Here is a 12,756-nt window from a genome sequence, read left to right on the forward strand (position 1 = left end):
CGCGGGCCGGCCAAAAAAATAATTGAATAATTAATATCCCTCCTGCGGTCTTCGGGTAGTAACATATGGTCCTCCTATTCCTTGCTACCCAAAATTGGGTTAGCAGCACTTGTGAACTTACTGAAAATGCAAGTTCTCGGATCCAACCTACACCTTCCGACACAGAAACCCCCCGGAGGTGGGAGCTCTTATTAAAAGTCATGACCACCTCCCTCCCCCAAAGTAGGACAACTAAAATGGAAAAATACTACAACCTACCTCATGGGAAGTGAGATAAAACATGCTTAGCATAAGGCCTGCTGCTAAATACACACAAGCTATTATTGTTATTATTCATCATCTCCACAAGTTTCTCACATATACAGCTATAGGAGGATGTCAGAGGCCTCTCTTTGCAGAATCACTGATCACGTTTTTTAAAACAGAAAATACAATCACTCCCTGAGTCAGCAAGTAGCGTTATAGATAATGGTAAAAATTTTGCATAGAGCACACCTGTATACCTGTAGGTTCATTCTACTTTTTTTTTTAAACATTAGATGAAGAAGTCTTGTCAAAGGGATGCATTTTTACAGACCGTATGATTCAAATTAGAACTATGAAGACTAATTGCTCTTAGGCTTAAGTGGGCAGTAGAGTTAACACAGTTTCATATCATGGTATACTTCATATGATGACATCATAGTTCATGTCTAATTCACAAGAACAAAGACTCAAACTCCTCCTGCCTTCCTCTCTAACTCTCAGGGCAGGCAGACCTAGGTACAAATGTATGATCATGACATGGTCCAGTCTGATATCTAGTGGCTCAGGGTCACCAGGTCTGGTCCTCCTTCTCTTCAGCTCCCAAAGGAGCAATAATTCGTGGGGAGGTGTGAAAACTGCAAACAGTGAGGTCCAAAGAGGCAACCCCTGGAAGGAACATAAATGAGAAGATAAACTGAAGACACATTATTCACAATCACTCCTGCCCATTTCCATTGGCCAAAATTTATTTGCATGGTCCCAAATTAAATAAGGGAAGCTGGGACATGACTGTCCTCTTAGGTGTCCAGGAGGAGAAAACAGTATTGGTGAATGACTAGCCAGTTTCTAGCACAATCCTTGATTTGATCACCAGACACCCATTTTTTATTCATCTTCTACATTCTACACTCTTACACCCTCATTCATGTGACCAGATCATAATTTGTTTAAGCATGTTCCCATTTATGGTTGAGTGAGTTGTTTCAACCTCTTGGCTGTTATCAATAAAGTTGTTATAAACCTTCATGTATATATATTTTGGAGAAAAAAAATGCCCTAATTTCTAATGGGTATACGCTTAGAATTGGAGTTGCTTGGTTATAATATATACATATGTTGAAATTTAATGGTAATCTTGACACATAAGAGTTAAAACTGAAATTAATGAAAGCACTGTGAGAATTAATTGGCATGTGGAATTTACAGTAGAGACTGTTGGATATATTATCATCATTTGTAAATTGTGTGCTATGCATCCTTTATATCTGTAAAGTTTGTAATGAATTTATGTAATCTGTGTGCACTTTCTTCTTAAGAGCAGGTGTTAAACATTTATTATCACATTCCTATGTGTACAGATCTGATTATCTGCATTTGGGAACGCCTGTGTAATTGTGTATGTGACCGAGTGAGCTCTTGTGTGTCTCTCTGGATGGCTATACCTATTTATGTATGACCATTTGTACATCTGCTTCTGTCAACATGGCTGTGCAAAAGTGTCTAACTTTGGCTCTGTACATCGAGCCCTCTCTCAATGTACCTGTTTCCGCTGTCCCTGTGATCTCTGTGTAGTCTTTCTGTGTGTCTAGGAGTTTCTTTCTCTGTGTCTCCATACTCTTTCTGCATGCCTGTGCCCGTGTCTGCACGTACATGTTTGTGCCAATGGGTGCATCTGCCTTTTGCCCATGCATGTCCCTGTGAGCACCGTTCTTGGTATGTATGGGATTTGTGTGCACACGTGTCTGGGTGTCTATGTCTGTTTTCATGTGTGTGTCTTTAGTTAATATAAATATATCCTCTCTATTCTGTTTGTGTCCTGGTGGGAATTTGTGTGTGCATCTGCATAGGATTTTGTGTCCCACATATGTGTCTGTGCACATCTGCCGATTCATTTTTGGGGAGTCCTATGTGTGATGGTCCTGTAGGGTCCACTCCTGGTCTATACATGTCCCACGGCGTGTCTGGGTGTGCCCTGCGTGTGCCTCCCTCTAGGTGCCTATGCTGACCCCATGTCCCTTGTTCTGCCGTAGCCCAGTCACCATAAGGGGACCTCTTAGTGCCACTCAGGCTCTGCAAGCAGTTGGGCACTCCTGGAACAGGGTGTCTGCTGGGATATCTGTGCCCTCAGCTTGTCCCAACTCAGAATTCACCTGCTCTGAGAGGCATCTCTGACAAGTCCCCAGGCCCTGGCCTCAGAGTTCCCTACACTGAACTTTCAATTTCTCAAGTGCCCCAGGATCACTCCCACACCCCCATCACTGCACAGGATGTTCCCTCTGCCTAGAACTCTGTGTGTGGTGCTGATCTGTATTACAGGTTTAAATTATATGCCATGGAAGGGGTTATGACTGGAAGGGGGAAAGCAGAGTTCAGGGGGATCCTGGGGGCCAGGCTGCTGGTCTGGCACTCACCTCTGAACTCTGGGTTTCTCCTGTTGAATATTGTTCACCTAAAAGAAAGACTGCCATATATTGCTCCAGCAAAGATTTGCTTACTCAGGGTCAGCTGAGAATTGTAACTTGGAGTCTGCAACCATGGCGAGCCACCAGGCAAGGACCTGCACAGCAAAGGTAGAACACTTTTATAGAGGTAAAAAGTAAATTAAGAGGGCTGTAGTAAAGAAAGAGTCGAGGGCTTTTCACTGGCTGAGTCCTTGCCAAGAAAGAGGAGGAGTCTTTCTTCTTCCTGTTGAGCTCTGCTGTCAGTTGCAGGGTGTGAGAGTTTCCCCTGCTGGCCTCCTTTTTTTTTTTTTTTTAATGTTTTATTTTATTATTATTATTTTTTTGGCTGTGCCACATGGCTTGTGAGATCTTAGTTCCCAGACCAGGGATGGAACCTGGGCCCTGGCAGTGAAAGCGCCGAGTCTTAACCACTGGACCGCCAGGGAATTCCCTCCTGACTCTATTTAACCTAGGTTTTTATTTACTATTTTTTACAATATAAACAAGTTCTCAGAACACCAACATCAGTCAGGGCCACTCAGTGACCATGATGAAATGAGACAATGACAAAACCACCCTATCATCATATCTGAGCACAGACAACCAGAGTCCTGTGCAAACAAGCAGATAGCCCCCTCTCCTGGGTAACATGAGTGACAGCTGCATCTTCCAGTAGCTGCTGCTTTAGTGCCGCTGCCTTCCCCTGCCTTGTAAATAACAAATTTCAGGATATCTGATCATAAAACCAACTCCGTTTCCTGACAGCATCCAGTTCAGACCAAAGCTCCATTTCCTTAAACTCTTCTCCAAATCACTGAACACAAGCCCAGAGCCTAGAAAATGTCCTAACACCTTCATACTGAGGGCCCCACATTTCCCACGGTGTGGTAACCCACACTGCAGCACACCAATAAACCTCACTGCTCCACCACAGGTGTCAGTCACGTTCCTGGTGCTGGACGCACTAGCACCACATATCTGCAGACCCGAATGACCCCCAAACTCCAGACTGCACATCCAACTAGATCGACCTTTCCTCTTAGATGTCTGACACACATCTCAAACTGCACGAGTACAAAACCCAACTCATCTCTCCCTGCCCTGCTCTCACTGCCCACCCCTCTCCCCTCTACGGCTGCAGTGACTGTCAACTGGTTCCTGCACCAGACAATGCTCTTGTCAGTCTGTGTTGACACCTGTTACCTTTGCTGGAGATGTTCTTCTGCGACTCCAACCCTGCCTGGGGGTCCTGCATCATTCAGGGGTCTCCACATCAAGCTCTTCCTTCTTTCTAATTTGCTTCCTAAGCTTTAGTTCAATGTCTATCTTCCCATTTTACACACAAGAACACTGAACCCCGAGGATAAGTGACAAGACCAAGGTCATGTGGTTGGGGATAGGCATGGTGGAGACAGGCTGCAACCCCAATCAATCCCAACTCCAAACTCTGAAGGAAATAAAAACAGGTTTTTAAAGAGATATATGCACTTCCATGTTTATTGTAGTTCACAATAGCCGGGATATGGAAACAACCTAAGTGTCCATCAATGGATGAATGGATAAAAATGTATATATACCTACAATGGAATACTACTACTCAGCCTTGAGAAAAAAGGAAATTCTGCCATTTTCGACAACACAGATGGACCTTGAGGATGTTATGCTAAGTGAGATATGTCAGACAGAGAAAGACAAATACCGTACAATATCCCTTATATGTGGAATCTAAAAAGACAAAACAAAACCAAAAACTGAACTGGAAAACAGTAGAATGACGTTTACCAAAGGCTGGAGGTGGGTGAGGGGATGGGAGAGGTGATGATGTTTAAGGGTACCTACTTACAACTAATAATTCCTGGAGATGTAATATAAAGTACAGGATTACAGACAACAAAACAGCATTATAAACATTAAACTTGCCAAGAGACAAGATCTTATTTGTTCCCACCACTAGAAGAAATGATACTTCTGTGGCACAACAGAGGCTAAGGCTACAATGGCACTCATACTGCAATATAAATGTATTGAATTAAATATGTTGTACATTCTTAAACTTACACACCGTTATGTCAATTATATCTCAATAATTAATGAATAAATTAAAAAATGAAAATGAAGCCTTAAATGGTTTTAAGTGGTACACTAAAATGTACCCATTCATAAGTGTGTCCTTATCTCCTTAGATCTAATTTTAAACAACATTCTTAGTATCCTAATTTCTTTTAAGTTTTAAATGCTTCATAATTCAAGGCTTCATATAAGACAATATTTTGTAACAAATAAATATTTGCAGGGCTGTTCTCAAGTGTCCAGCTCTCCAGCTCTCCTGGCATGGCATGGCAGACAGTGCATATGTAGTAATTTAGGTGTTTACCTCTCAAACACTGCTCCTCCCCTGCCACCCAATAACAACAAAAAACAACCAATAAATTGTCACAAGTTTGTCAGGAAAACTGGAAAGAAGTCATAAATATATTTCTTTTCCTGTTACATCTACTTCTTTTCTTCTTCCTCCCTTGTTTTTGTCCTTTAAATATTCCTGTGGTTGCTTTTTCAGTGTATACTAAGGGTAGAGCTATAGCTGAAGATTTTTGAAATTGCACAATAGTCACTGGTTCTCTCTCCTTTATAAATTCTCAGGTGCAAAGTCCTAGGATGGGTCCATTTCCAGTATGACTCTTTAGATGACAATAAGTGATGATTGGCCTCAGAAGATTTTCTCACAGCAATGACACTTACATCGTTTCTCTTTGGTATAATTTCTCAGAGTAAGACGTTTCCTCTGGTCAGATGATTTTCCTTAGGAGTTACATTCGAAAGGTCTTTCCCCAGTATGAGTTCTCTGATATCACAATAAGTCCACTTGTGAAAAGCTTTCCCCCATCTCTTACGCTCATATGGTTTCTCCCCAGAATGAATACTTCGAGGCTTGGTGAAGGATGAATGAAGGCTGAAGGACTGTCCACATTCACTATATTCATGGGGTTTCTCCTCAGTGTGATGCTTCATGTGTTGAGTCAGGGAAGAGCTGTTGTGAAAGGCTCTCTGATATTCTTACACTCAAAGGGTTTCTGTCCATTGTGGATCCTATTAGGCCAGATAGAAAAGGGTGAATGAAGGCCTTTCCACATTCATTGCACTCAGGGATCCTCTCCTGTGAGAACCCTCACATGATGAGTGAAAAAAACAGCTGTCAAAAAGGGTTTACCTGCATACTTTGCATTCGAAGTGACTTTTTCTGGAGTGTGAAATATTATTTGGGACAAAAACAGACCTGACACAAGAGACTTTCCCACATTCTTTGCATTCATAAGGCTTCTCCTCAGTGTGAATCTGTTGTAGCTGCATGAGCTCTGACCTGCAGTTGAAGGCCTTCCCACAGTGGAAGCAGTCACGTGGTTCTGCTAAGCATAAATCCTCATGAGTTGACCGAGGTCTGCCCTCTTGAGAAAGGCACGTCAACGTTTGTTAAACCATTTCCCACATTTCTTCCACTTGCAGAGATTCTTCCCTGCGTAGATCATGGAAGCTTTACCTGGTCCATGTTGAGTTCTGTTCATGAAAAGCATCTCCCGGAGGATTGCTCTAGTAAAACTCCTGAGTGCAGATTATCATCTGTCCTCACACCATTGTGTTCAGAGCTCATCCTCCGGAGAAAACTCTCCTTGTGGGAAACTGTCCCTGGGTTCTTCCTGCAGTTCTAATGGCCCTCACTGTTTCCTGGTTTGCCCCCAACAGAGAGTTAAAGAATCAAATGACCCTGGAGCAACATTCCCTCCATGAGGGCAGCTAAGAAGCTTTATGGCCTGAGGTTGTGCCTTCTGGCCTAACGGGAATCCAATACCCAAAAGGGCCTATTAGTGAGGACAGCAGAGAATAAGCTCCCAACACTCCGGTGTGGCTTCTCCCCACTGTGAGGGGCCAGGTGCTGGCCAAGAAGTTCTTCTGACCCTCCCTGCAAGCGAAGGCCTTCTCTGATACACTGGATCTACAGCACTTCACAAACGAGGCCTGGATTTTCTCTTCTGAAGACTCCACTCCACTGCTTCTGCATCCAGTCAAGGTTTAAACTATACAAAAAGTCTCTCCTCCATGATTCACATGTTGGGAGTATGAGTGCTGCCCAGATGGTGTTCCCTGTGGCTCAGCCAGGTGCAAAAATGTCTTTCAAGACTGGGCCACACATGTCACAGGGGTGAGCCTTTCGGGTGGAAGGATCTGCCTTGGGAGTTCTCATGTGTGACACTCTCACAGAAACTCCCTGCTCAGAAGGTGCAGCCACATCCTCCACTCCATGCCAACAACCTGAAAAAAGATGAATGCTGGTGAAGTCCATGTTCAGTTAGTAGCAAATGGCATCCAGTAACAAATATGTGTCTGATACAACTGGCAACTAGTCTATGGGACTATGGGCATCATAGGGGACCCAGAATCAGGATGAGGAAGGGCTGCTGTGTGCTGTGGGCCTCTAAAGCTTAAAGAATGAAGGACAGGTTTCCCTGGTGGCGCAGTGGCTGAGAGTCCACCTGCCGATGCAGGGGACATGGATTCGTGTCCCAGTCCGGGAAGATCCCACATGCCGCGGAGCGGCTGGACCCGTGAGCCATGGCCGCTGGGCCTGCGCATCCAGAGCCTGTGCTCCGCAACGGGAGAGGCACAACAGTGAGAGGCCCGCCTACCGCAAAAAAGAAAAAAAAAAGAATGAAGGAAACCTTGCAGGAGAGGATACCAGGATGGGATACAGTGTGAGCAAGAGAGGCATGCTCTCTGAATGACACTTTGCAAATGATCTCCCAGCAAGGCTCCTGGTTCCTTGTGACAGGTGAGTGCTATGAAAAAGGGTCTAACCAGGACCAGAAAAATCTGGCCAGATAGAACATTTAGTGTTCAAGGAAAATTTAAGGATATGTGCACATCTCGTGACACGTTAAAAGAAACCCAGTGCTGTAGAGTTCCGCATGGAGCAGCAAGAGAAGAGCAGATAAGATGTGCGACTAGAAAGGGGGGTGGGACTAACAGGTACCTAAGGTCAGAGTAAAAGTGACAAATGAGCAAGGCATCAAAATTGGGGAAGGAAAAGTGGGATAAGTTTCGCCACTGGTGTTGCCACCTAAACACTAGTAGACGTGGCACAAAGTGCTGGTATAAAGTGAAGCCAGCCCTGGGCTTCCCTGGTGGCGCAGTGGTTAAGAATCTGCCTGCCAGTGAAGGGGACATAGGTTTGAGCCCTGGTCTGGGAAGATCCCACATGCCGCGGAGCAACTAAGCCTGTGCACCACAACTACTGAGCCTGCACTCTAGAGCCCACGAGTCACAGCTACTGAGCCCACGTGCTGCAACTACTGAAGTCCGTGCTCCACAGCAAGAGAAGCCACTGCAAGGAGAAGCCCAGGCACCGCAAGGAAGAGTAGCCCCTGCTCGCCGCAGCAACGAACGCAACACAGCCAAAAATAAATAAATAAAATAAATAAATTTCTAAAAATATAAATAAATAAATAATAAAATAAAATAAAGTGAAGCCAGCCCTGATTCCCGCACCTTCTGCTCACCAGGCCTAGGCCTCCTCCAGGTCTTCTCTGCTGTGACTGGAGCCACGTCTACCTTCTCAGGCACCCTGGGCTCCCCTCTGGCTCCAGCTGGGTGGCTCCATGAGACCTGGAAACCGCAAGTCCTGATGGGAAGGAAGAGCTGGTGAGTGGTCAGCACTGACCCAGGGAGACACTCTCCGCAGAGAAGATAATTAAATACTAAAAAAAGAATCTTGGAAGAGGGCTTACAGGAAGAGCTCAGTGTTCACCACAAGGAGTAACCATATCAGTGCCTGCAATTCCATGTCAGACCTTGGAAAATTAGAGGAAGAAGGCAGAACTTGGGCCAGGGATTTGGACAGACACCTAGCCAAGGAGCGGCCAGGCCATCTGGAATCTCTGGGGCAGAGGGGAAGACTGCAAAACTTCTCACCCCCAAATTCTTCATCTCAAAGCTTTGGGGCAGTACAGGTTGGTGGTGCACATCGCCCAGCCCTGATACTCACACTACTTACCCCAGGGAACCAAGGAAAGAAGCCGTGCCGTGACAGAACTGTGAGACAGAACTGCCCCTTGAGAAAAACAAAAGCCAGCCCAGGAAACTGGGAATCATGTCCTTGTTAACTCCCTCCTGCTGAGTGTTGGCTGGACCTAAAAATTACTTTCTAATGAATAGAATATGGCAAAAACGATGAGATGGCACTTGCGAGATTAGGTGATAAAAATACCAGTTTCTATCTTGGATGCTGTTTCTTGCTCATTATCATGGCTATCAGCTGTCTTGTTGTGACCTGCTTATGGAGAAGACAACATGGCAAGAAACTGTGGGAGGGTTCTGGCCAGCAGCCAACAAGGAAATGACTAGTCTAACCAGGTGAGCTTTCAGATCAGATGGCAGCCCTGGGCAGCTTGCCAGCAAGGTCATGAAAGACCCTGAGCTAGGGGTATCCAAGCAGGATATGCCTGATTCCTGACCGAAACCAACTGTGAGATAAACGTTTGTCTTTCCAATGCACTTAGCTTTGGAGTAATTTGCCATGTAGCAACACATAACTAAAACAGAGACTTACCCAGTGATGACACAAGTGCAAAGTTCTCCAGCATCACATCACGGTACAGGAGTCTCTGAGCTTCCTCAAGGAGCTCCCACTCCTCCCGGGAGAAGTACACGAACACATCCTCGAAGGTCACACAGCCCTGCCACGATGGGGACAGTTGAGCTCACGGACAACAGGACTCCCCAGTCTACCCACTCACCTAATCCCCCCACCCCGTCCCTCTCCTCCCCGGCCTCCCAGCTCAGAGGCGATGCCAGGCTTGGCACCACTAGTGCCTGCTCTCTCCTCATGTCCCTCTGATTACTGTGTCCAGCCCAGAGCAAAACCAGGCACGCGGGCAGACAAAATACTATCTCAGCTGAGTATGGCATGACAGACCTCAAACACTCTCCTGCCAGCCAGTCCTCCTGGTGTCATCCAGAGCCTACCCTCGAGGCACAACTACACTTAGGCTCAGCCTTACCCCACAAGCCCCCAGGACTTGGGCCTTAAGGCTGTCTGTTCACCCTCCTCCCCGGTCTCCCTGCCTCCTCCCTCACTTCCACAGTCTCCACTGTGCAGCCAGAGGAAAGCTTTCCAATGAATTATGTGTTAAATCACCTCCACCTTCTGTCCAAACTTTCAGAAGGGAGTTCTAGCTCCTCGGGCTGCCATTCCAGGCCTGACTTCTGCCCGGCTGCTCTGTTCCCTGATCACTCCCAACTCAGTCTCACCGAGTATTTGCACATGCACTAGGACACCGTTCTGATATTTACTCCCTTGGTTGCCAGTACAGGAAACTATGCATAAAATCCTTGGTCTGAATTCAGTACCCTGCGCCACAAGTGACTCCCTCCAGAGACTCCACGACCAAGAACTGGGAGAAGAAAAGGCAGAGTCCCAGGACACCATCAGCTATCGCAAGGGGCGGGGACCATGAGGGTGTGGCCCTGGGTGACCCTCCACTCACCTGCGCTGGATTCATCAGTGCTGCTGCACCTGCCACCGCCAAAGGACCCAGTGGGCTGAATGGGGCCCTGAGAGGCGGGAGACCAGGGCGGAGTCACCTCGGGCTGCGTGTCACACTCCGAATCTCGCTATGAAATGTCAAACGCTCGAAAGGCCCAGGCCGCCGCCTTCGGGGGCCCTGTCAACGGAGCGCGTGAGAAGACCCGGGAAACCGTGAGGTCCCGGCAGGGCCTGGCAAACACGAGGCGCGAAGTCGCCTGTCCCACGGACGGGGACACAGTGTCACAGTGAAGGAGCCGGGGCTGGGGGCGTCACGGCTCGGACAAGGTGCGGAGATAGCCCCCGGCACCTCGCTCTCCTTCCCCGTCCTGCCCTAGAGATGCGGCCCCAGTGCAACGCTCGAGTCCACGTGGCCGCCGTCCAACCAGCACCCGCTCACGGACGGATGTTCTCCTGCAGCGAGGCAGGAAGTCCCGCCCCGAAGCCGAAGGAAACGCCCCCCTCCTAGGTCGTGATTGGCCTAGAGCTGGGGGCGGTAGCGCCGGTGGCATCCACTTTTGGGTTACGTAGTTAACGCCCAGCCTGTGCCCACGCGCGTGCGCCATTTCCCTTCTCCATGGCGACGGCCCAGCGGCACCGCGGGAAGAGACTGGGAAATAATTTAGCTCCAGGAATCCTCATACGGGGTGGGGCGGGGCTTCGCTTCCTTTTAAAGAAAAGTGCCCAGATTTCCGTAGGCCTGGGGGTAATGCCCGGCCCTCCCTAATCGTGCCACCGCAGGACCTGGGAACCTGTTAGCAATGCAAGCTCTGGGGCCTTACCCAGACTTAGAGAATCAGAAACCCTGGGGACGGGGCTCAGCACTCTCTGCTTTCAGGAATCCTGGTACCGCTCATTCAAGTTTAAGAACCATGGCTCTACTGTGACTAGAATGAGAAATACTAAGTCCCTCGTGGTTATTTACATAAAAAGTGCCTATCTCATAGTTCACGCTCAGTAAATAAGAACGATTATTATTACTGTCATTAGCATTAACATCACAATGCTTTCACGTACAGGGCTTGGGAGGATAAGTCAGGGATACCTCTTTGCAGGATCCTTGGCGTTATTTGTGAAAAAGCAATGATTCTTTGACGTGGCAAGTAGCCTCATAGGCATTGATTAAACGCTTTACATAAAATCATACATTTGTATGTACTACTTGGCATATTTATTTCTTAAAAAGCACCTCAGGAAGGGTTTGTTTTTTTTGCCATGCCGAGTGCCATGCAGGATCTTTGTTGCCCGACCAGAGATTGAAGCCGAGCCCTCTGCACTAGAAGCGCAGAGTCCTAACCACTGGACCACCATGGAAGTCCAGGACGGCTTCTTAAACTACAGGTAGGCATGATGCCCAAAGAGTTGCATCATTACAAATAAAGCCACATGATTCAGATCTTCAGAACATCAGGACTAACTGTCCTCAGGTCTAACTGGAGTGGAGCTGATATGGTTTCATGTTTGTGACATAAGATGACATGTCATCTAGTTCACAGTAACTGGGGCCTCCCTCTCCCTTTCCTGTCCTCCCCTTGACCTTCAGGACAGGTAGACCCAGGTACAAATATGTGATCAGGAGATGGCCCAGCTTGAAGCTTAGAGGTTTTTCAGGTCATCAAGTCCTGTCCTCATCAAAACACCATCAACCCATCTCCTGAACCTACAGTACGCAATGGAGCACTAAATCCTGGGGAGGTGTGAAATCTAGAACCACTGAGGAGATTCCCAGAATGGTGCACAAATGCAAGAACAGTTAAGACACACATTCACAATCAATTCTGCCTGTATTCAACTGGCCATGTCTCATTCACATGGTCCCAAAGTTAACTGTAAAGAAAGCGGAGACACGCTGTCCTCCCAGGCATCCAGAAAGAGAAAATTGGGGTTGTTAATCATCTAGTCAGTTTATGTCACAATCCATCAACCTGGTCACCAGATACATATTATTTCTCCTATGCATTCTACACTGTCATCCTTTTATTATTCCAACAACTCAAAACCCCATCTAATGACTAAGCCCATCTCACCGTTACAATTTCTAGGGTGTGTTGTTCTTTGTATCAGGTTCAAGTACTGTTCCTTAACACCAGGAAACTATCAACACAAAATAAATCGTCTCCACTCACACCTAACATATAGTGGGGTCAGGGACATAATGGAAGGACATGTGAAAGTGCTGAAGAAATAACCGCCAACACAGATTTCTATACTCAACAAAAGTGTTTTTCAAAACAGAGCACGAAATATGAGAATCATAATAGAAAACTAACCCACACAAAATGAATCCTAAGGTTAAATTTAAGGCCAGAGGAAAGTGATCCCAGGTGAAAAGTCTGCAGTGACAGAAGGAATGAAGATCCAAGAGAAGGATGCACGTGTGAATCAATACAATTGATTCATTATCTGTGTAAAACATGAAAAACATCTCCTTGTTGAGAACAATAAAACTACCATGCAGGGGCTTCCCTGGTGGTGCAGTGGTTGAGAGTCCGCCTG

At 46.6% G+C, this 12,756-nt stretch overlaps 1 long non-coding RNA gene across 1 annotated transcript; it reads right to left on the reverse strand.

Annotated features, from left to right (window-relative positions):
• Positions 1-4,160: 4,160 nt before the first annotated feature.
• LOC115848069 (uncharacterized) lies at positions 4,161-10,661 on the reverse strand. The gene is made up of 4 exons (XR_009560130.1): positions 10,223-10,661; positions 9,286-9,412; positions 8,226-8,358; positions 4,161-6,992 (listed from the first exon to the last, which is right to left on the reverse strand). It is a non-coding gene; the product is annotated as an uncharacterized lncRNA (long non-coding RNA).
• Positions 10,662-12,756: the final 2,095 nt, after the last annotated feature.

Source organism: Globicephala melas, chromosome 19 (assembly GCF_963455315.2).
Source record: "Globicephala melas chromosome 19, mGloMel1.2, whole genome shotgun sequence".
NCBI classification, from domain to species: Eukaryota; Metazoa; Chordata; class Mammalia; order Artiodactyla; family Delphinidae; genus Globicephala; species Globicephala melas.